The 18,724-nt window shown below is 36.9% G+C and overlaps 1 pseudogene; it reads right to left on the bottom strand.

Moving 5' to 3' along the window:
- The window catches only part of LOC138827711 (uncharacterized), a 276,436-nt pseudogene that overhangs the window by 234,783 nt on the left and 22,929 nt on the right, over window positions 1-18,724 (bottom strand).

The following is an 18,724-nucleotide window of genomic DNA, read 5'->3' as shown; positions in this document are numbered from 1 at the left end:
GCCAGCTATGTCATTTGCCCTGCAGAAGCTCTGCAATCTTATGCAATCCCATTTGTCCAACCTTTCTTTGATTTGTTGTGCTTCCGGGTCTCTAGTCAGAAAATTTCGACCTGAGCCAAGGAGACCTAGGGTTTCTCCTATTCCATCCTGTAATGTTTTCAGAGTGTCTGCTTTGAGTTCAAGGTCTTTGATCCATTTGGAGTTGATTCTGGTGCAGGGTGATATATAAGGATCTAGCTTTAGTTTTCTACATGTAGTTAACCAATTTTGCCAGCACCATTTACTGAAGAGGCTGTCTTTCTTCCATTCTATTGTTTTAGCTTCCTTATCGAAGATTAGATGGCTATAGGTCTGTAGGTTCATTTCTGAGTTTTCAATTCTATTCCATTGGTCCTGAGGTCTGTTCTTATGCCAATACCAAGCTGTTTTGATTACTATGGCTTTATAGTAGAGTTTGAAATTTGGTATTGATATTCCTCCAGCAGTGTTCTTTCCGTTGAGGAGCGTTTTTGCTATTCGGGGTCTTTTATTGTTCCATATGAATTTTTGGATTGCCTCCTCTATTTCCTTGAAGAATGAGGGTGGAATTTTGATAGGTATCGCGTTGAATTTGTAGATAGCCTTGGGAAGTATTGCCATTTTCACGATGTTAATCTTGCCAATCCAGGAGCATGGGAGGTTTTGCCATTTTTTAAGTTCTGTGTTGATTTCCTTTTTCAAGATTTTAAAGTTTTCAAGGAGACAAGTTTTAATGACTCTAGAGAAAAGCTATGAGGAATGAAAGAAGCCAGATACAGAGGCTGAAAAGAATGTTAACATGTGGCCTCCTACAACACAGTACAACATCAGGCTCAGGAAGGGGGACAAATGGAGCCCCATGGAATTAAGGAAAAGGTAAGGGGCACTTGAGAATCCCAGGTGGAAAGTAAGGAGAAAATAGCTACCTCTCAGCTTTCATTTCTTTGCTTGAAACATGGAGACCTTCATACCTACTTTGTTTGATTTATAAAAAGATAAAAGTACCATGAAAATGTCTGCTGAAGAGTCTGGCCTACTCTAGTTCTCAATAAATTTATGTTCAAGTAAATAAGTTATGTATGATCTCTGTTCTATCTACCTTCCTACTTCCCTTCCTCTAGTTGAGTAGAATTTGGGGAATTGAGACCACCAAGGCACTCTTTGATCTGTACCTAGAAAAAGACTAAAGAAACAACAAAAATATTGTTCAGAGCTGGGTGCCCGTGCTTCACACCTGTAATCCCAGCTACTCAGGAGGCTTAAATATAAGGATCATGGCTCAAAGTCAAGCATGGGCAGGAAAGAGACTCTTATATCTACCAGAAAACCAGAAGTGGTTCTGTGGCTCAAAGTGGTAGAGTGCTAGCTAGCCTTAAGAGAAAAAGCTAAGGGACAGTACTCAGGCCGTAAGTGCAAGCCCCATGACCCACCAAAACAAAAAGTTCATTATCTCATCATGTTTATTTCCAGAAAATGAGAATAAAACAAGTTAGACCAGTTCTTTGTTGTTGTTGTTTCCTAGCTAGTTTCTTAGAGTTTGCATGATTCTGTTTTGTTTTGTTTTGTTTGTCAGGGACTGAACTCAGGGCCTCACATTGGCAAGGCAATTCTCAGTTCTTGATGCATGTTGGAGTGTCTTAAATATTGATGCCCTGGTTAAACCCCCTTCCCTTATCCAGAAATGGACTTTCTTCACTCCAGGTGAATCTGATGGCCTGCCAGCACTACGGACAGGAGAGTCCAGAGGTCTCAGCTGGCAGGATATTCAGCAATAAACAATGCACAATAATTAAAAGAGAATGTTTGCTTTTCTACCTCTAGAGACACAACCACTTTTAAAACAGGGCTGTTCACTTTGGAAAAAAAAAAAGAATATCTTTGTTTTTAACTTTGTGAGAAATGCCAAATCATTTAGAAGTAGAAAATTCTGTACTACAATCACTATATACCATATACATTTAATGTTGGTTATATTTTTCCTCACCTGTTCATATATACATGAATACATACATATGCACATATATAAATATAAGTATACATATACATGTATACACATACATGTGCAGAGATATAATGAAAGAAATCCTGAACAGAAAAGTGCAGGGAGGTCCCATATATTCCCACTGCCCCTTGCCCACCCAGCACACAGTCTTTCCCACTTTCATCCATGGCAGGGTTGAACATTTGCTGAAATTTATGGACCAGCACTGGCACCTTTACCATCTTTCCAAAGGCCACAGGTAACCTGAGATCTCATGCTTAGTGCTGTCTATTCCATAGCTTGGGACAAATGTACACTACACTGGCATATCACACAATGTCTATTCATAGCCTAAAAATCCTATGCACTCTATTTAATCATTCCAGCAATTCTATGTTTTAAAATGTATCTCTCTTTTTTTTTTGTTGATCATGGGGCCTGAACTTTGGGCCTGGGCACTATCCCTCAGCTCTTCAGCTCAAAGCTAGCACTCTACCACTTGAGCAACAGCGCCACTTCAGGCTTTTTCTGCTTATGTGATGCTGAGGAATCAAACCCAGGGCCTTATGCATACAAGGCAAGCACTCTACCACTGAGCCACCTTCCCAGACCTAAAATGTGTCTTGATATGAACCAATAGGTTTTCATTTTTTAGAATGACTCACACTTATAACCATACAGTTTGTAGTATTCGCATATTGGTCTCTTTCACTTAATAAAAGCATTTAAGTTCCTTCCATGAATCTTTATGACTTGAAAATCTCATTTTGTTGTAGAACCAAATAGTATTCCTTTGAATGCCCCACAATTTATATGCCCACTCGTCTACCAAAGAACATGCTTGATTGCTTCTAAGTTCTGATGAATATGAATACAGATACTACAAATCCATCTTAAAGCTTTTATATGAATATAACTTTTTAAAGTCATTACATCTCAGAAGTATTTGTCAGAATTAAATGAGTTACTATTCCTTTAGTTTTTAAACAATACAAGGTACATAGCAGATATACTGTAGAAGTATAAACTAGTATTATAAAAGAGAAAAAGGTCTGAGTTTAATGTCCATAAGAATCTCCTAAAAGGCTGATATTGAAGTACAAAGTGTAGAACTCTTATTATAGAGATTAGGAGATATTAAATCTGTACTTGTTCTCAAGAACTAACAATTTAATTAACACCTCCAATATCCCCAAAGAGGTTGATGGATCATATTGAAATAATCATTGACACTGGACTTCACCTATAAACTCAGACAGATAACTGTTAGATAGTAAGAGATACGTGATATACCTTAGAAATAAAACAGATATTATCAGAGAAGTAAACCCTCAGCAAATAACAAGGAAATCAGTAAACTACAATGAAGGTTCACTAGGAATTGAAGCCAAATACATAACATGCAAAATTGCTTGTTTTCATATCTGCGCGCATGTTCACATATCTGCATGTATGTGTGTGTGTGTGTATGCCCACATTAACAAAGGCAATCTCTGCATTTATAGGCTTGACCATTTCATAGGAGTTCCAGGCCTTTGAAAACATAAATGGCTATAACAAAGTAAAGGGGTAATGAAAAAAGAATTAATCTTTAGAGACTCATCTTAAGGATAAATATCATTTGTTACCTTCTTCAAAATTTTGACATATACCATAATTGTTCATATTTGTGGAGTACACCAGACTATTTTAATTATGTCTGCAAATAGTGGAATGGTTAAGCCAAGGTATCAACTCATTTATAGCTAACTTGGATTTTGCAAGATCTCTGCTCTTGCATTCATATGAAAAACTAAAGAGATCAATCTGTATTTCATAAAGTTCTTGAAATCAATGAATAATGGAATAGATATATATATTATTTACTACATGTAAATCAGTAGGGATATACATGAATATAATTATTACTCCACCTTTTTACTATTAGTAACAAACTTGAATGATTTTTATCAAAAATGTAGATTATCCCTTCATATAGAAAAAGTAAAAGCAAAGACTGTCAAGAAATGGTTGAGGACTGGGAACGTGGCTCAGTGGTAAAGTGCTTGCCTTGCATTCGTGAGGCCCTGAGTTCAATTCCTCAGCCCCTCATAAGCAGAAAAAGCCGGAGTGGTGCTGTGGCTCTAGTGGTAGAGTGCTATCCTTGAGCTGAAGAGCTGAGGGACAGCGCCCAGGCCCAGAGTTCAAGCCCCATGACTGACAAAAAAAAAAACTTGTACAAAGGAATTGCCATTCAACAAAGCAATTTATAACACAGTGTGTCTTGATCAATGTCACCCTTTTGAACAGTCTCACCCAACCCTTCCAACCTATCCCTTTCCTCTTTCTTATTTTTGGATTACATACTGAATTTTTTGCCATTTAACAAAGCAGTTTATATATACAATGCACCTTGATCTGTATCATCCTTCAACATCTTCAACCCCCTTCAACCCATCACTTTCCTTATTTTTCTTGATTGTGTGGTTATACAGTGAATTTTTGTCTGCTTTCTCCCCTGCTTTCTCCTTCTATTACACTGTTGGTGAAAATGTAAACTTATTCAATCACTCTGGAAAGCAATATGGAGGGTCCTCAAAAACCAAAACAAAGAATTATGCTATGAACCACCAATCCCACTCCTGGGCATTTATCCAACAGAGCACAAACAAGGCTACAGTATAGCGATCAGCCCAACCATGTTCATTACAGCATTATTTACCATAGCTAAGATATAGAATCAGCCCAGATGTCCCTCAGTGGAGAAATGGATCAATAAAATGCGGTATATATGCACAATGGAATTCTCATTCACCAGGAAGAATGATAATGTATCATTTGTAAGGAAATGGAAATACTTGGGAAAAACTATATTAAGTGAAGTAAGCCAGACCCAGAGAAATGCAGGTGCATGTTTTCCCTCATTTCTGGTAGCTAGAATATGTCTATAAATCTGAGTAGACATACTAGGTGGCATGCAAGTGGTTATAAATGAATTATCTAAAGTATAATACACTCTTATGGAGAACTCAAATCACATAATTCTTTGTAAAGACTAAATCAAAGACCAACAACATAAGAACCAAAAGTTATGTCTTTTAAAACAACAAGCTATTGGTTTCTTTTTTTTAGTCTTAGCTCATTTTATTTAAAATCAGAATACATACATAATTATAAAAGATTTATACCAGAAATGTCAATAATTCTTATATCTTAATAGTATAAAAATGCATATTTTTTCTTCTGCTATAAATCGTATGAGTTAAACAAGCTATCGGTTTCTATTGAGCATTGTTTATTTTTACTCTAATTATCAGGTTTATACTTCATATCCCTAATTCAATCATCCAATTGTTCTACAAACAGCATTTCTTGCAAATATCTCAGTTTCTCTATTTACTGAGAATAATCCTGGATGCCTTTATAATACTCTCTGAGGTGTTTCAAAACTTAACAAGTCATGAACATTTTTAGTTGTTCCAATCAAATGCTCTGGGTACTATAAAGAGTTAGCATTGTTTACCACTGGCTACTTTTTACTGTGTTGTTAATGAGCACTGTGTCAGCAGTCACTTATTCTAAAAAATATAGCAGGTAGGAGTTAGGCTGGCTGTTTGTCTCCATACTCCAATATAATTCTTGTTAATACTAATTGATATAATGAAAGTGAAGCGTCCTGTGGGTTGGTAGTAGCTATTGAGTATTATTTGTAAACATACTCAACAGGCTGGGTCTATCTTGAGCATACTGGGGGTTTCCCCAAAGCGGTAGAAATGCTGCATCACATGGCACATAGTCAAAACTCATGTTAAGATTACTTTCTTTTGGCTACCTCACTACTGGCATTTGTTATTGTTAGTTTTCATAATGGACATCCTAACTGGAATAAGGTGAAATCTCCATGCTGTTTTGATTTGCATTTCTTTTATGGTCAGAGATGTTGAACACTTCTTCGTCTATTGGCCATTCTTTTTTCTTCCTCTGAGAAGTCTCTCTTTAAGTCTTTAGCCAATGTATTGATTGGTTTGTTGAGTTTTTGAGGGTTTGCTTTGGGTGGGGTTATTTTTTTAATTTTATGGTCAAGGTGATGCATAGAGGGGTTATAGTTACATACATAGAGTAGTGAGTACATTTCTTATCTTACATTTTTCTCCCCCTTTCCCTTTGGGAGAGTTTAAATTTTTAAGCTCTAAGTTTACTTTAGATATGAGCCCCTTGTCTGATTCATAGCTAGTAAAGATTTTCTCCCATTCTCTAGGCTTTCTATTTATCTTGCTAGCTATGCCACTTGCCATGCAGAAGCTCTTCAGTTTGATACAATTTAATTTGTCCAGTCTTTCTTTGATTTGTTTTGATTCTGGATCTTTATTGAGGAAGTTTCACCCTGTGTCTTGAAGCCCTAGGGCTTCCCCTACCACTTCCTGTAATATTTTCACAGTCTCTGGCCTTACATGGAGGTCTTCGATCCACTTAAGAGTATGATTCTGGTACTTTGAGTTGATTCTGTTACAAGGTGGCAGATAAGAACTCTATTACACTATTGGTGAAATGTAAACTTGTATAGCCTCTCTGGAAAGCAGTATGAAGGTTCCTTAAAAGACTAAACAGAGCTTCTGTATGACCCAGAAATTCCACTTCTGGGCATTTACCCCATGAATCACAAATCAGGTCACACTAAGGCCATCAACACAGCCATGTTCATTGCAGCATTGTTTACCATAGCAAAGATATGGAATCAACCTAGATGTCTCTTAGTGGACAAATGGATTAAGAAAATGTGGTATATGTGCCCAATGGAATTCTACTCATCCATCATAAAGAATGATATTGTACCATTCATAAGGAAATGGAAAGACTTGGAAAAAATTATATTAAGCAAAGTAAGCCAGAGCCAAAGAAACACAGGTTGCATGGTTTCCCTCATTTGTGGTAACTAGAATGTGCCTAAAAATCGACAAGTAAACACACTGAATGATTCAAATAAATATATACATACATACACATATATGTGCAAACACACTGGAACATGATAAATTATATGGGACTCTAGACATTCACAAACTGAGATCAAGGAGGATATGCATAAGAGTGGTTGACAAAGGGTTAATGGCTATGTGCAGATGATCATATGAAATAATATTTGATGAAATGAACTTCAAGAAAAGGAAATAAGAGACATTTTTAGTTGCCATTATTGCCGTGTTTGTTTTCTTTTCTTTTTTTCTTGTTTGTTAGTTTGGATTTGGGAGGGTAAGGAAGGCACATAAAAAGTGGAACAAAGGTGGAAAAATACAACAGTGAGACTCACTAGATGCTATGTTGAAAATGAACTGGATATCTTGTAAGTGGAGATGGGAGGGGAGCCCAGGAGAGAGTGAGGGAAGGGGAGTCATGGTTCTACAGAATTGTACTCATTATCCATTACCTAATTCATTAACCATAACCCCTCTGTGTATCAGCTCTACAAGACAATAAAGAAAGATTGCTTTCTCAAATATCTCCTTTTTTAGTAACTTTTTAACTTTTTGTCTTTTTTGGGGGGTGGGGAATTGGGGATCAAACCCAGAGCACTTCACTACTAAATTATATCTCAACCCTATTGTAGTAATTTTAAGTAAATTGCTATGTATTAATTTATAGTAATTATATAGCAAATGTTAATTTTATTGATAACTCTTGGTCTCTGTTCTCTCTCTCTCTCTCTCTCTCTCTCTCTCTCTCTCTCTCTCTCTCTCTCTCTCTCTCTCTCTCTCTCTCTCTCTCTCTCTCTCTATCTCCCTCTCTCTCTCTCTCACCTACCTATACATATATAAATTTTACCTTACTTTTCTTTGTGAACATGGGTAATTCCTTATTTAGAGAAGCTGGGTGCTGACTCTTAGATTTAGCTGCAAATGTCCAATCATGAATATAAATTTGTTGTCTGCTCCTTCTCATACTACTCTTTGTATGTTTCCTTAGGTGATTATCTACTCTGACACTCTAAACACTCAACATGAGCAATCGCAACAGCAACCAGGCTGCATATTCAATGTATGCTTGAGAAGATTTCGCCTTTCTCCAAATTGATAGATTGCGAGCAATCACTATGGTACAAATCAGGTTTCCAATGATTGAAGATGTTATCGGTATCAACAATAAAATATGCAGTTTTATTTTACTTTGTCCTTCCTAAAAATGCACATCAAAATCTTCCAGGAATATTGAGAAGCACTTTGGGTCTCTGATAGTAAGAAGGAGTGAGACTTCTCAGGGTTTTAGCAGTCCAACATCCCTGAGCAATGTTCTTTCTCCACCTCGGGCCTTCCTCCTGTTCACAGCCCTATCCTAAAATAAACGAAGCACTCTGCAACTAGATCCACTTCAGCTGAAACATTTGTAAAATAAGTACATTCTTCAGTACTCAGGGAAGATGAATTTTTCATGAGCTAAGATCTGTGCAGAAAAGTTTTCATGAAAATTTAGTGTTTTGAAAAGAGAAAGGTATAGACTGAATTGTGTTCCCCCTAATTTGGAGATGGGCCTTTGGGGGATAATGGGGCTTTGATGAGATCTTGAGGGTGGGCACACAAGATGGGATTCGTGATTTTATGGGAAGAGACACCAGAAAGCTTGCTTTCTCTGTTTTTCTCCCCTCCCCTGTCCCAGTCAGATGAGAATATGATATAAATGGAGCCATGTACAGGGCCAGGAAGGGGGTTTTCACCAGAAAATGACCATGCTAACACCCTGATCTTGAACTTGCAACTTCCAGAACTGCTCCCTAAGCTTTTACCCCAAGTCTGTAATATTTTCTTATGATAATCTGAGCTGATGAATACAAATAGCAACATCAGTAATACCATAATGACAACAAAAAAATTGGTGTTACAATTCGTTTCCTCATAACAAAGAAAATTTTAAATTAATTCATGAACTCACAAAAATGTACGTATAGAGATGACTGGCTCATTATATTTTAAATTTATTCTTTTATGTTTCTTATATATTAAGCCCTTGCTTGATGAATATCTATGTAGTAACGATTAAATTACAGTGGTTGTTGGTGAGGGGAAGATATAAATGTACAGAACAAAGTTACAAACTTAAAGGAGAACAAAGCATGAAATGAAATTTCCTCCTTCCAGAAGGAAATGATTGATGCTCAGATATGACTATCCAGGAGTTGCATAGAAAAAAATGACCTTTTCTAATGTGATAATTTAGCTGAGCACCAGTACCTAACACAGTTTGAGTAGTCTGTGAGATTCTTTTCTCAATTAATAACCAAAAATCTGGAAATGGAGCAGTGGCTGAAGTGGCAGAGCACTAGCCTTAAGCAAAAAAAAGCTCAAGGACGGAATCCAGGCTCTGAGTTCAAGCCCCAAGGGAGGCACAAAAGAAAAGTCAAAATTTGAAAATGAGAATCTTTCATTTAAAGTTCCTTTCACTTAAGCTGTATTTAAGGTAGGTTGGACAAAAATGTATACACTTTTCTCTGTATTTTCAAAAGCAAGGAAATAAGGGAGTCATGTCAGCAAAAGGGTGTAATTGTTCTCCAACTGCACTATCCCCAGTCCCACTCTGTAGAAGTCTAACTGCCAACTATCCACATGAATATTCCAGAACTTAGTGAGGTTGATATATCAGTTCTGTACCCCAGAACTGAGAAGGTCTGTGATGGTACAGCAAAAGGAATGGCTCACTTAATCACATTACTCATCCCCAAACTGGCACAACCCCACACTCCAAATTCCCCTGAAGTGGGGAAGGTAAGCTGGAGAGGTATTCAGCTTCCTCATCTTTCTGGAATTCTTGTTGGAAGAATATTCATATCTCCCCCCACAGGAAATGTTGGGAATGGGGATCATACTCAACTCTGCTTCATGCTGAGATTTATCCAAGAAGGTGACATGGATAGAACATTTTCAAAAATAATTCTATGGGAATGACACTAACTCTGATACCAAAGCTAGACAAAGTACTATGATAGGAAATAAAAATAAAATGATAGGAAAATTTCCCTGATGAACATGAATGTAAATTTACTCCACAAAATAGTAGCAAGCAGAATTGAAGAACACATGAGAAGAATCTTTTACCATAATCAAGTGATATTTGTACCTATAATGATGCTGAGATTGTCCAACAAAGGCGAATCAGTAAAGGTGAGACACATTATGAATTGAAGGATGAAATGTAATAATTGCCTCAATACATGAAGAAAAATCATCTGACAAAATTAAACACACCTTCAGAATAAAAACTCTACATGAATTAAGTATAGAAGGAACATACCTCAATATTATGAAAGTTCTTTGTGAGAAACTCATGATAGACATCATTCTCCATAGTAAAACAATGAAAGCTTTTCCACTGGAATCAGGAAAAAAAATATGCCTGTTCTACCAGATTTTTACAGCATTGTACTAGAAATCCTAGCCAGAGCAACTAGACAAGAAAAAGAAGTTTAAAAAAATACATACTGATATGAAAGGAAAAAATAAGATTTTTCTCCACTTACTAGAGATATGGTATTATACATTAAAAAAAAACATGAAAAAGTAAATCTAAGGAATGATTTAAGTAAAATTTCAGGTTACAAAACCAGGATACAAACCCAGTAGTATTTCTATCAGACTACCTAAAAAGTAAGTCAAGAGAATGATCTCATTTATAATAACAACAAAAAGTTAGCTGCATATTTAACCAAAGAGGCAAAATACTTATGCATCCAACACTATAAAATGCTGGTAGAAAAATTAAAGAAACATAAGCAAATGGAAAATCATCTCATGTCCATGGATTAGAAGAATTATTATTGTGAATTGTCCACATGAGTAATCCACAGAATCAAAATTCCAATGCCATTACTTATAGAAGCAGCAAGGTTTAAATTTGTATGCAACCACAAAAGACCTCAAATAGCCAAACCAATTGAACACAAAGAACCAAGCTAAAGACATCATATTTCCTGATGTTAGAAACATAAAATAACAGCAATAAAAACATAGGGTTGGCATAAAAAAAACAGTAGGCAAAGGAAAGGAGAGAGCTTTAAGATACATGTCCATAAATTTATGATTAATTAATTCATGGTAAGCACCATAGGGAAAAGACAGTCTCTTCAATAAATAGTACTGGAAAAATTGGATATACACAAGCAGAAGAAGAAAATGAAACTTTTTTTGGGGGGGGGGGTGTCGGTTGTGGGGCTTGAACTCTGGCCTGGGCGCTGTCCCTCAGCTCTTCAGCTCAAGGCGAGCGCTCTACCACTTGAGCTAAAGCACTACTTCCAGTTTTCTAGTGGTTTATTGAGATAGGAGTCTCACAGTCTTTCCTGCCATGGCTGGCTTTGAACCGCAATCCTCAGATCTCAGCCTCCTAAGTAGCTAAGATTACAAGCACGAGCCACAGGCGCCCCGCTAAAATGAAACTCTTATCGGATACCATACACAAAAGCCTACTCAAAATGAGTAGGCACCAGTAGCTCACACCTGTAATCCTAGCTACTCAGGAGCCTGAGATCTAAGGATATCAGTTTGAAGCCAACCCAGGGCAATAATGTCTGTGAGACTCTTATCTCAAATTAACTATTAAAAAGCTGGAAATGGAGCTGTGGTTCAAGTGATAGAGAACTGGCCTTGAGAAAACAAAAAGAAAAAAATAGCTTGAAGACAGAGCCTAGGCCCTGAGTTTAAGCTCCAGAACTGGCACTCATATTTTTTTAATTTTATGTTAAAGATGCCATACAGAGGGGTTACAGTTACATGAGAAGACAGCGTAAGCCCTGAGTTCAAGCTCCACAACTCGCACCAAAATTTATTTTATTTTATTTTATTTTAAAGATGCTATACGAGGGGTTACAATTACATGAGTAAGGCAATGAGTACATTTCAGAGACATTTCTCAGAAGAGGACATAAGCACGGCCCAAAGAATGTGCAGTATTGCCGATTATCAGGAAAAGTAAAATAAGACCACAGTGAAATATCTCCCCGTCAGAGTGCCTTAACATGAAAAGTTAGAGGATTTTAAGAACTTGTGAGAAAGCAGAAGAACTCATAGATTGTGGGAGGGAGAGAGGGACACAGTGCAGCCACTGTGAAAACGTTTGGAGGTTCCTCAAAGTAAACTGAATGCAGAACTTCTGTTTGATCTTCCTTCTGTGGCACATCCAAAATCAGAAGACCCAAGTACTTTCACATTCATTACAGCATTATTACAATAGCTAAGATATCAAAACAACCCAAGTGTTCATCAGTGGATAAATGGTTAAGGAAATGTTATATGCAGACAGAGAGACAGAGAGACAGAGAGAGATACTACTCAGCCTTAAAAAGTGGGAATCAATTTGCAACATATATGAATCTGAAGAATGTTGCCATAAGTGAAATAATCGAAGCACAAAGACAAGTACTAGATGATCTCTCTTATAGGAGAAATCTGATAGAATCGAACTCACAGACACAGAGAAATGAACAATAGTTATTAGAGTAGATCAGGAGGGAATAAATGATCAAAGTTCAAAGTTTCAGATGGGAGGAACAGTTTTAAAATACGTCGTAAAGCAGTGCAACTATTGTCAATAATAGTGCATCATGTGTTTCAAAAATAACATGAGTAAATTTACAATATCTCATTATTGAAAAGGACAGGTAAGGGGACCGATGTGTTCATCAGTTTGATTTACTTATACCACATTGCACACACACATCACACAATCACCTTGTACCTTATAAACGTATACAATTATGTTTTTAATATAAAATAATACTAATATAATTTTCTTTAAAAACAAAGGAATCATTCTTTTGAAAATATATTTTTCTTGGGCCTTTTCTCTCTCATCTTAGCAACTTAGAATGACAGTTTTCTTGATTTGTAGTAGTGACTTTCACATGTGAGGTTGACCAGACAACTGGTAAGCCATTATTTTGGGATGTGTCTGGAAGGGGCGCTTTCAGAAGACATTAATATTTGAATTGTTGTGGGAAGTGGAGATCTGTTCACACCAATGTAGATGGATTTTATCTAATAAATGGGAGTCTTAACCAGATTGATAAGAAGATGAAGGGTATGTTTGCTCTCTGAGCTCGTCTACTTACACACATCGAAGCTCATGGCCATGGATTCTCAAGACTCGCAATGGTATCCCTTCCATCATCCTTGATTCTAAAACTTCTGAGCTGTAATGACTCCATTGTTCTCCCAATTTCAGACTACAAATGACTCCCTAATTGTGAGATCTTCTTTGTGTGTGTGTGTGTGTGTGTGTGTGTGTGTGTGTGTGTATGTATGTGTGAGAGAGAGAGAGAGACCCTGTTGGTTCTGTTTCACTGAGAGTGTGTTGGCTAATACACGGTTTATCAAATATAAAATAAAACGTTATCACTTGCCTCACAAAATATTTTGCTCCATTTACCACTAGAAAAGAAAGATATAAAAAAAATTTGGTTGTCCCTTTTTAAAATGAAAAGTATCAAGTAAATGGTAGAAAACTTCATATTGAAAAGCCATTATCTTAAAAAGAAAAAAGAAAGAAAGAAAGAAAAGCCATATTTTTAACTATGTGCATTTTCATGGCAATCAAGGTTGATGGTTCATTGTCTAAGTTTAAATCCTGTCCCAGCCAGTGATCAGCAATAAAACCTTTCCCACATTACTTAAGTTTCCTGTACTTCTAGCTCTGGTCTGTAAAATGAGGATAATAATATTATCCTCTTAAGGGAGTTGTAAGATTAAATAATTGCTTAGAATTGCATCTGTAGGTTAGCAGTGAACATTCACATATTATTAAAGGGCTTTCTCTTCTAATACTTAAATATTTTTTAAATAGTTCAAGTGACATGAATGAAAGTTCCAAATCATACCTTCTATGTAATGACATTATAACTGTATTTGAGAAAATTAATTTCAAAACCATTTACCTACCAATGGTAACCATGATAATTTTGGCAAACTGGTTATCTGTGGCATTCACACACACACACACATATATATATATGTATATACATGTATATATATACATGTATACATGTATATACATATATATATGTATCTCCATTCATTGAGCAAGCAATGAGGGCAAAAAGCTTTATTGCCTGACCTTTTATAATTATATGGAGTTTTTCTTCCTACCTCAGGCCAAGCACAGAGTACGGGAAAGACTTGCATATATGATGGTATAATTACCAATTCCCTTAAATGAAGATGTAGTAAATTACTACTTCTTTCTCTCTCTTTTTTTAAGTCATGAAATAATGCATATGATCTTTCTTTCTCTGTCTTTATAGTTTTACCTGCTACACTTTGATTTATATGTGTAGTTATAGTTAGTGATATATGCACGCGTGTATTAGTTAAGTGAACAAAAAATTAAAATTTCACCCATGTACTAGTCTCAAGTAACTTTTTAAAATCATTTTTCCCTCCAAACTATTTTCTCTTTGAATCACAAAGTAGAAAATAAGTTTCCGGTTATGGAAGACTTACTTGCTAGCAGTGTGTTAAAGTATCTAAGAAAATTTATCTCTAACTTGTGGAGATGTTATTATGTGGTTTTGTTTGTTTGTTTGTTTGTTTGTTCATGGGGCTTGAACTCTGGAACTATGTGCTATCCCTTAGCTCTTCAGCTCAAGGCAAGTGCTCTATCAGTTGAAGCCACAGTGCCACTTCTGGTTTTCTAGTGGTGTATTGGAGACAAGAGTCTCATGGACTTTCCTGCCCAGGCTGGCTTTGAACCCTGATCCTTAGATCTCAGCCTCCTGAGTAGATAGGATTATAGGTGTGAGCCACCAGCGCCCAGCTGTTATTATGGGTTTTATCTTTACACTTTCTCTCATATTGAAGAACAAGATTTCAGCCCTGAATGTCACTTACTTTATGATATTAAATCTGACTCATGTCCAGGGCCAACTGGCAAAAGGTTCTACATAATTTAGGAAAGTGGTTACATAGCCAAGATGCACTGGCTTGCTGTTCAGAATGATTTTCTGGAATGTGCCTAATCCTGGCTAAAACATGCAAATTCCACAACTACCCTAAATACGATATTTTAGTCTTAAAATCAAGACAAAATCTTTAGAAATACTACATAGGAATCACACACACACACACACACACACACACACACACACACACACACACACACACACACACAAAATAGCCTCTTAAAGCATGGCTTCCTAATTGAATCAGCTAAATGTATGGATTGTTTACAATTACAATTCAGGGGGAAAGCTCATTCTCTGCAATTGATTAGGAACAGGTATATAGCGTACTGTAAATATCAGGAAATGGCTGGGAAAACACTTCCTCCTGGTAGCTAAAATGTAAAATGAAATTATTTTATTTCTAATTCAATACTTATTTTCTAAAAGCCATGTATTATTGCTCTGCTGAATTCCTTCTGTGTTAAATTTGTAAAAAATCTATGCACTTAATTGATTAGTCTTATTTTTCACTGGAAAATTCTCGGACCTAAGTTGTTTTGTAATGTCATTCCTACAAGCTTTCCCCCCCCCCAAGGAACTTACACCCATTCCCAGCCCAAACATTTCTAACCTGACTGCATATATACTTAGATAAATAAATTGTCTCATAACAGCAATAAATGTAACAATAAAAAGATAGTTGGCAGGATCACATGCATATATATGCACATGTATTAACTGAAGTGTGTTTTAGGCAAAGGAAAATTGCAATGGTGTAACTCTTTTGAACAATGAACTTGCAGTCTAACAAAATGAATATCAGGAAGCTACAACTTGAGGCATCCAGGGGAGCGAGGACAAGGGAAATGAAGAAGATGAAGAGAGGAAGTGAGTGAATGCATCCATAATATTTGGTGTGCATAGGTGAAAATGGAACTAGGTGAGCTGAAAGGATGGATCGGGTTTGGAGAGATGGGGAAATGATGAATTGGGTGACATTGGTCAAAATGCATTGTGCTCATAAACGGATATACTGAATTAATACTCCTTTACAAAACTACACTGAGATGATTTTAATACTGTTTTGTCAGCAGCAGGCTCACTCTCTTGACTCAAAGAGCATTGCCTCCTACATTCCCTACCATCCCTCCTCACCCTCGGTTATTTTTTTAAATTTAATTTTATTGTCAAGGTGATGTACAGAGGGGTTACAGTTACATCCATAAGGTAGTGAGTACATTTTTTGAACTTGTTACCCCCCTTCATTTTCTCCCACTTTCCCTCCCTCCCAATCCCAGCCCCCAAGTTGTACAGTTCATTTCCAACACATTGTCTTGTGAGTATCGCTGTTGCATTGGTTCGCCCTTCGTTCTTTGTACAATACTCAGGGTACCAGAATCAAATACAGTGACAACAGGGGATGAACTATAGAGGGAAAAACACAAAAGAAAAAAGAAATCACATAGTACATTAAAAACAACAAGAACAAAGGAAAACCTCTTGTTTCCCTATCTTGGAGTTCATTTCACTTAGCATCATCTTATATGGTCGTAGGTACTTCCTTCTTAATCATTTCATCATACTCCAAGTCATCTTGCTGCCTCCACGGCCTTAGACTTGAATCTTCAGCCATCATATCTTTCCAAGACTCTAACAAAGCCCACCTATACTATGAACTAAAGCATGCTCTGAGAAAGGATCAGATTTTAGGGACTCTTCTATGCTACCAGGGCTCTAATTAACCACAAAGTTCTCAATGTATGTTGGAAGTTTGCAATGGGTACAGGGTTGCATATTACTTCTTGCTGACATGCCTTGCTACTTTAGGTAGAATGATATCACTGTTGATGCCATATCACTATCACCTGTGCAACTACAGAGTGACTGCCAAGAGTGCTTTCCTCAGAGATTCCATATCAAATCCTGGGGAAAAACTAAGGGGGGCCTGTCCCACGTAGCTCTCAAACACTCCCAACCCCAACACATACAACCACTTATACATATTACCACAGACACGCAGACATCCACGGATCCATACAACCACAACCACGCACAAGACTTTCATAACGTGAGAAGACAAACTACTCTTCCATACTCTGCCTTGAGTGAGAAAAACTAAGGGATGGTGTCTACACTCGAGTTCAAGCCCCAGTATTTCTCTGGCACACATACACACCAAAGAAGGAAAAAAAGATGAAGCAAAATTAAGTTCTACCAGGACCAGAGTAGACACTAACAAGGAGTAGAATTTCCACCTGGAAAAACGAGGGAATATTTCTAAAGATGTCACAGGCCACGTGTTCTCACTAGATATTTGGAACGCAGGATCAGTAAAGCATGTGCAGGACTTCCATTCCAAAAACAAGATCATCTTGGTTTTTTATACATTTATAATACTGACCTGTTCAAGTGGAGAACTTGCAAGCAGAATTATGTCTCTCTGAGCAAGCTTTTCAAAGTCCTTAACGTAGGCAGGAATGGTACTGTCAGCCTCCTGGAGGATTTCATGGAACTCACAGGCTCCTCAGAATCCAAGGGCTCCGCGTTGGTGCGCCTACCTGTTTGTCCCAGCAAAGTTTCCTTGTCATTCAATATTGACCAAAGACTCAAGAAGATAACCACTTTAGGTCTTTCTTAAATGGAATAAATTTGAGTTTTACATAAACTACAACATACCACAGTCTTTTCCGCTTAATGTCTCAAGAAATCACAAAAATCCAGAAGTTTAAAGTTTAAAAAAAAAAACCTCTACCTTTATGTATGTTGCCATATTTACAAAGTAAATCAAGTGTAGCTGTGCATTAAGACTTTTTTACTTCAATTACTGAAATAGGAGGGGTGCATTTAACCATACATCAATATTACACATCGTGTACTTAAACCTAGTACACTACTTGAATTTAGGATTCCCCCAAAATGTGCATATAAATGGCTTGAAAAGCCAGATTTTATAGAAATAAAAGAAAATAAAAGGTGGGGTATGTATATCCATAGCAGAGAAGTAAAGGAGATGTGTGTCCATCCAAGAATAAAATTTGGAAGAGGCACTGTAATCCAGTGCCATTACATGATGGGCGTTCAGATGTTTCAACAGCACTAATGTACTCATTGCCATCATTGTCATTAGTATTTTTATTATTCTTAGGTATATGCTTTTCCTTTCTTTTTTTAATTTAATTTTATTTTATTTGTGAACATACTGTACAGAGGGGTTACAATTACATGGGCAGGATAATGCGTACATTTCTGACCAAGCATTGCAGCCTCCTCCTTTGGTTTACCCTTCACATCCCTTCCCAGCCTCCCCCCTCCCCCACAATCCCAATCCTTCTCCTTCCCCCCCTCCCCCCCCCCCCCCGCACCGACGTTGTAAAGCTCGTTTTGGACATGACAACTTGTACTTCTCATTGTTGCAACAGGTCCACCTGTATCCTTAAAAAACTGGTTTTCCCCATCTCCTCCACAAGTTATACTGACATCAAATATAGTGAAAGCAGGGGTTATACTGTGGGGGAGGGTCATACAAAGCAACAAAGAGATAATCTTATAAATGCGTTAGAAACACATGCATGAAAGAAAAAAAACATTAAAATACATATCTAAGGGTTCATTTTCCTGACATCACATTATCTGACCTTTTCCGCTTGACTCACACATATACTAGATATTGCAAATAAGGGAAACCATGGGACCTATGTTTCTTTGGGCCTGGCTTACTTCACTTAATATAATTTTTTCCAAACCTTTCCATTTCCTAACAAATGGGAAAATGTCATTCTTTCTGATGGAGGCATAGAATTCCATTGTGTATATATACCACATTTTCTTGATCC

This window comes from Dipodomys merriami, unplaced genomic scaffold (assembly GCF_024711535.1).
Source record: "Dipodomys merriami isolate MVZ:Mamm:240054 unplaced genomic scaffold, mDipMer1.0.p SCAF_16, whole genome shotgun sequence".
Taxonomy (NCBI): domain Eukaryota; kingdom Metazoa; phylum Chordata; class Mammalia; order Rodentia; family Heteromyidae; genus Dipodomys; species Dipodomys merriami.
The sequence above is the reverse complement of the archived record's forward strand: the minus strand, read 5'-3'. Positions and strand labels throughout refer to the sequence as shown.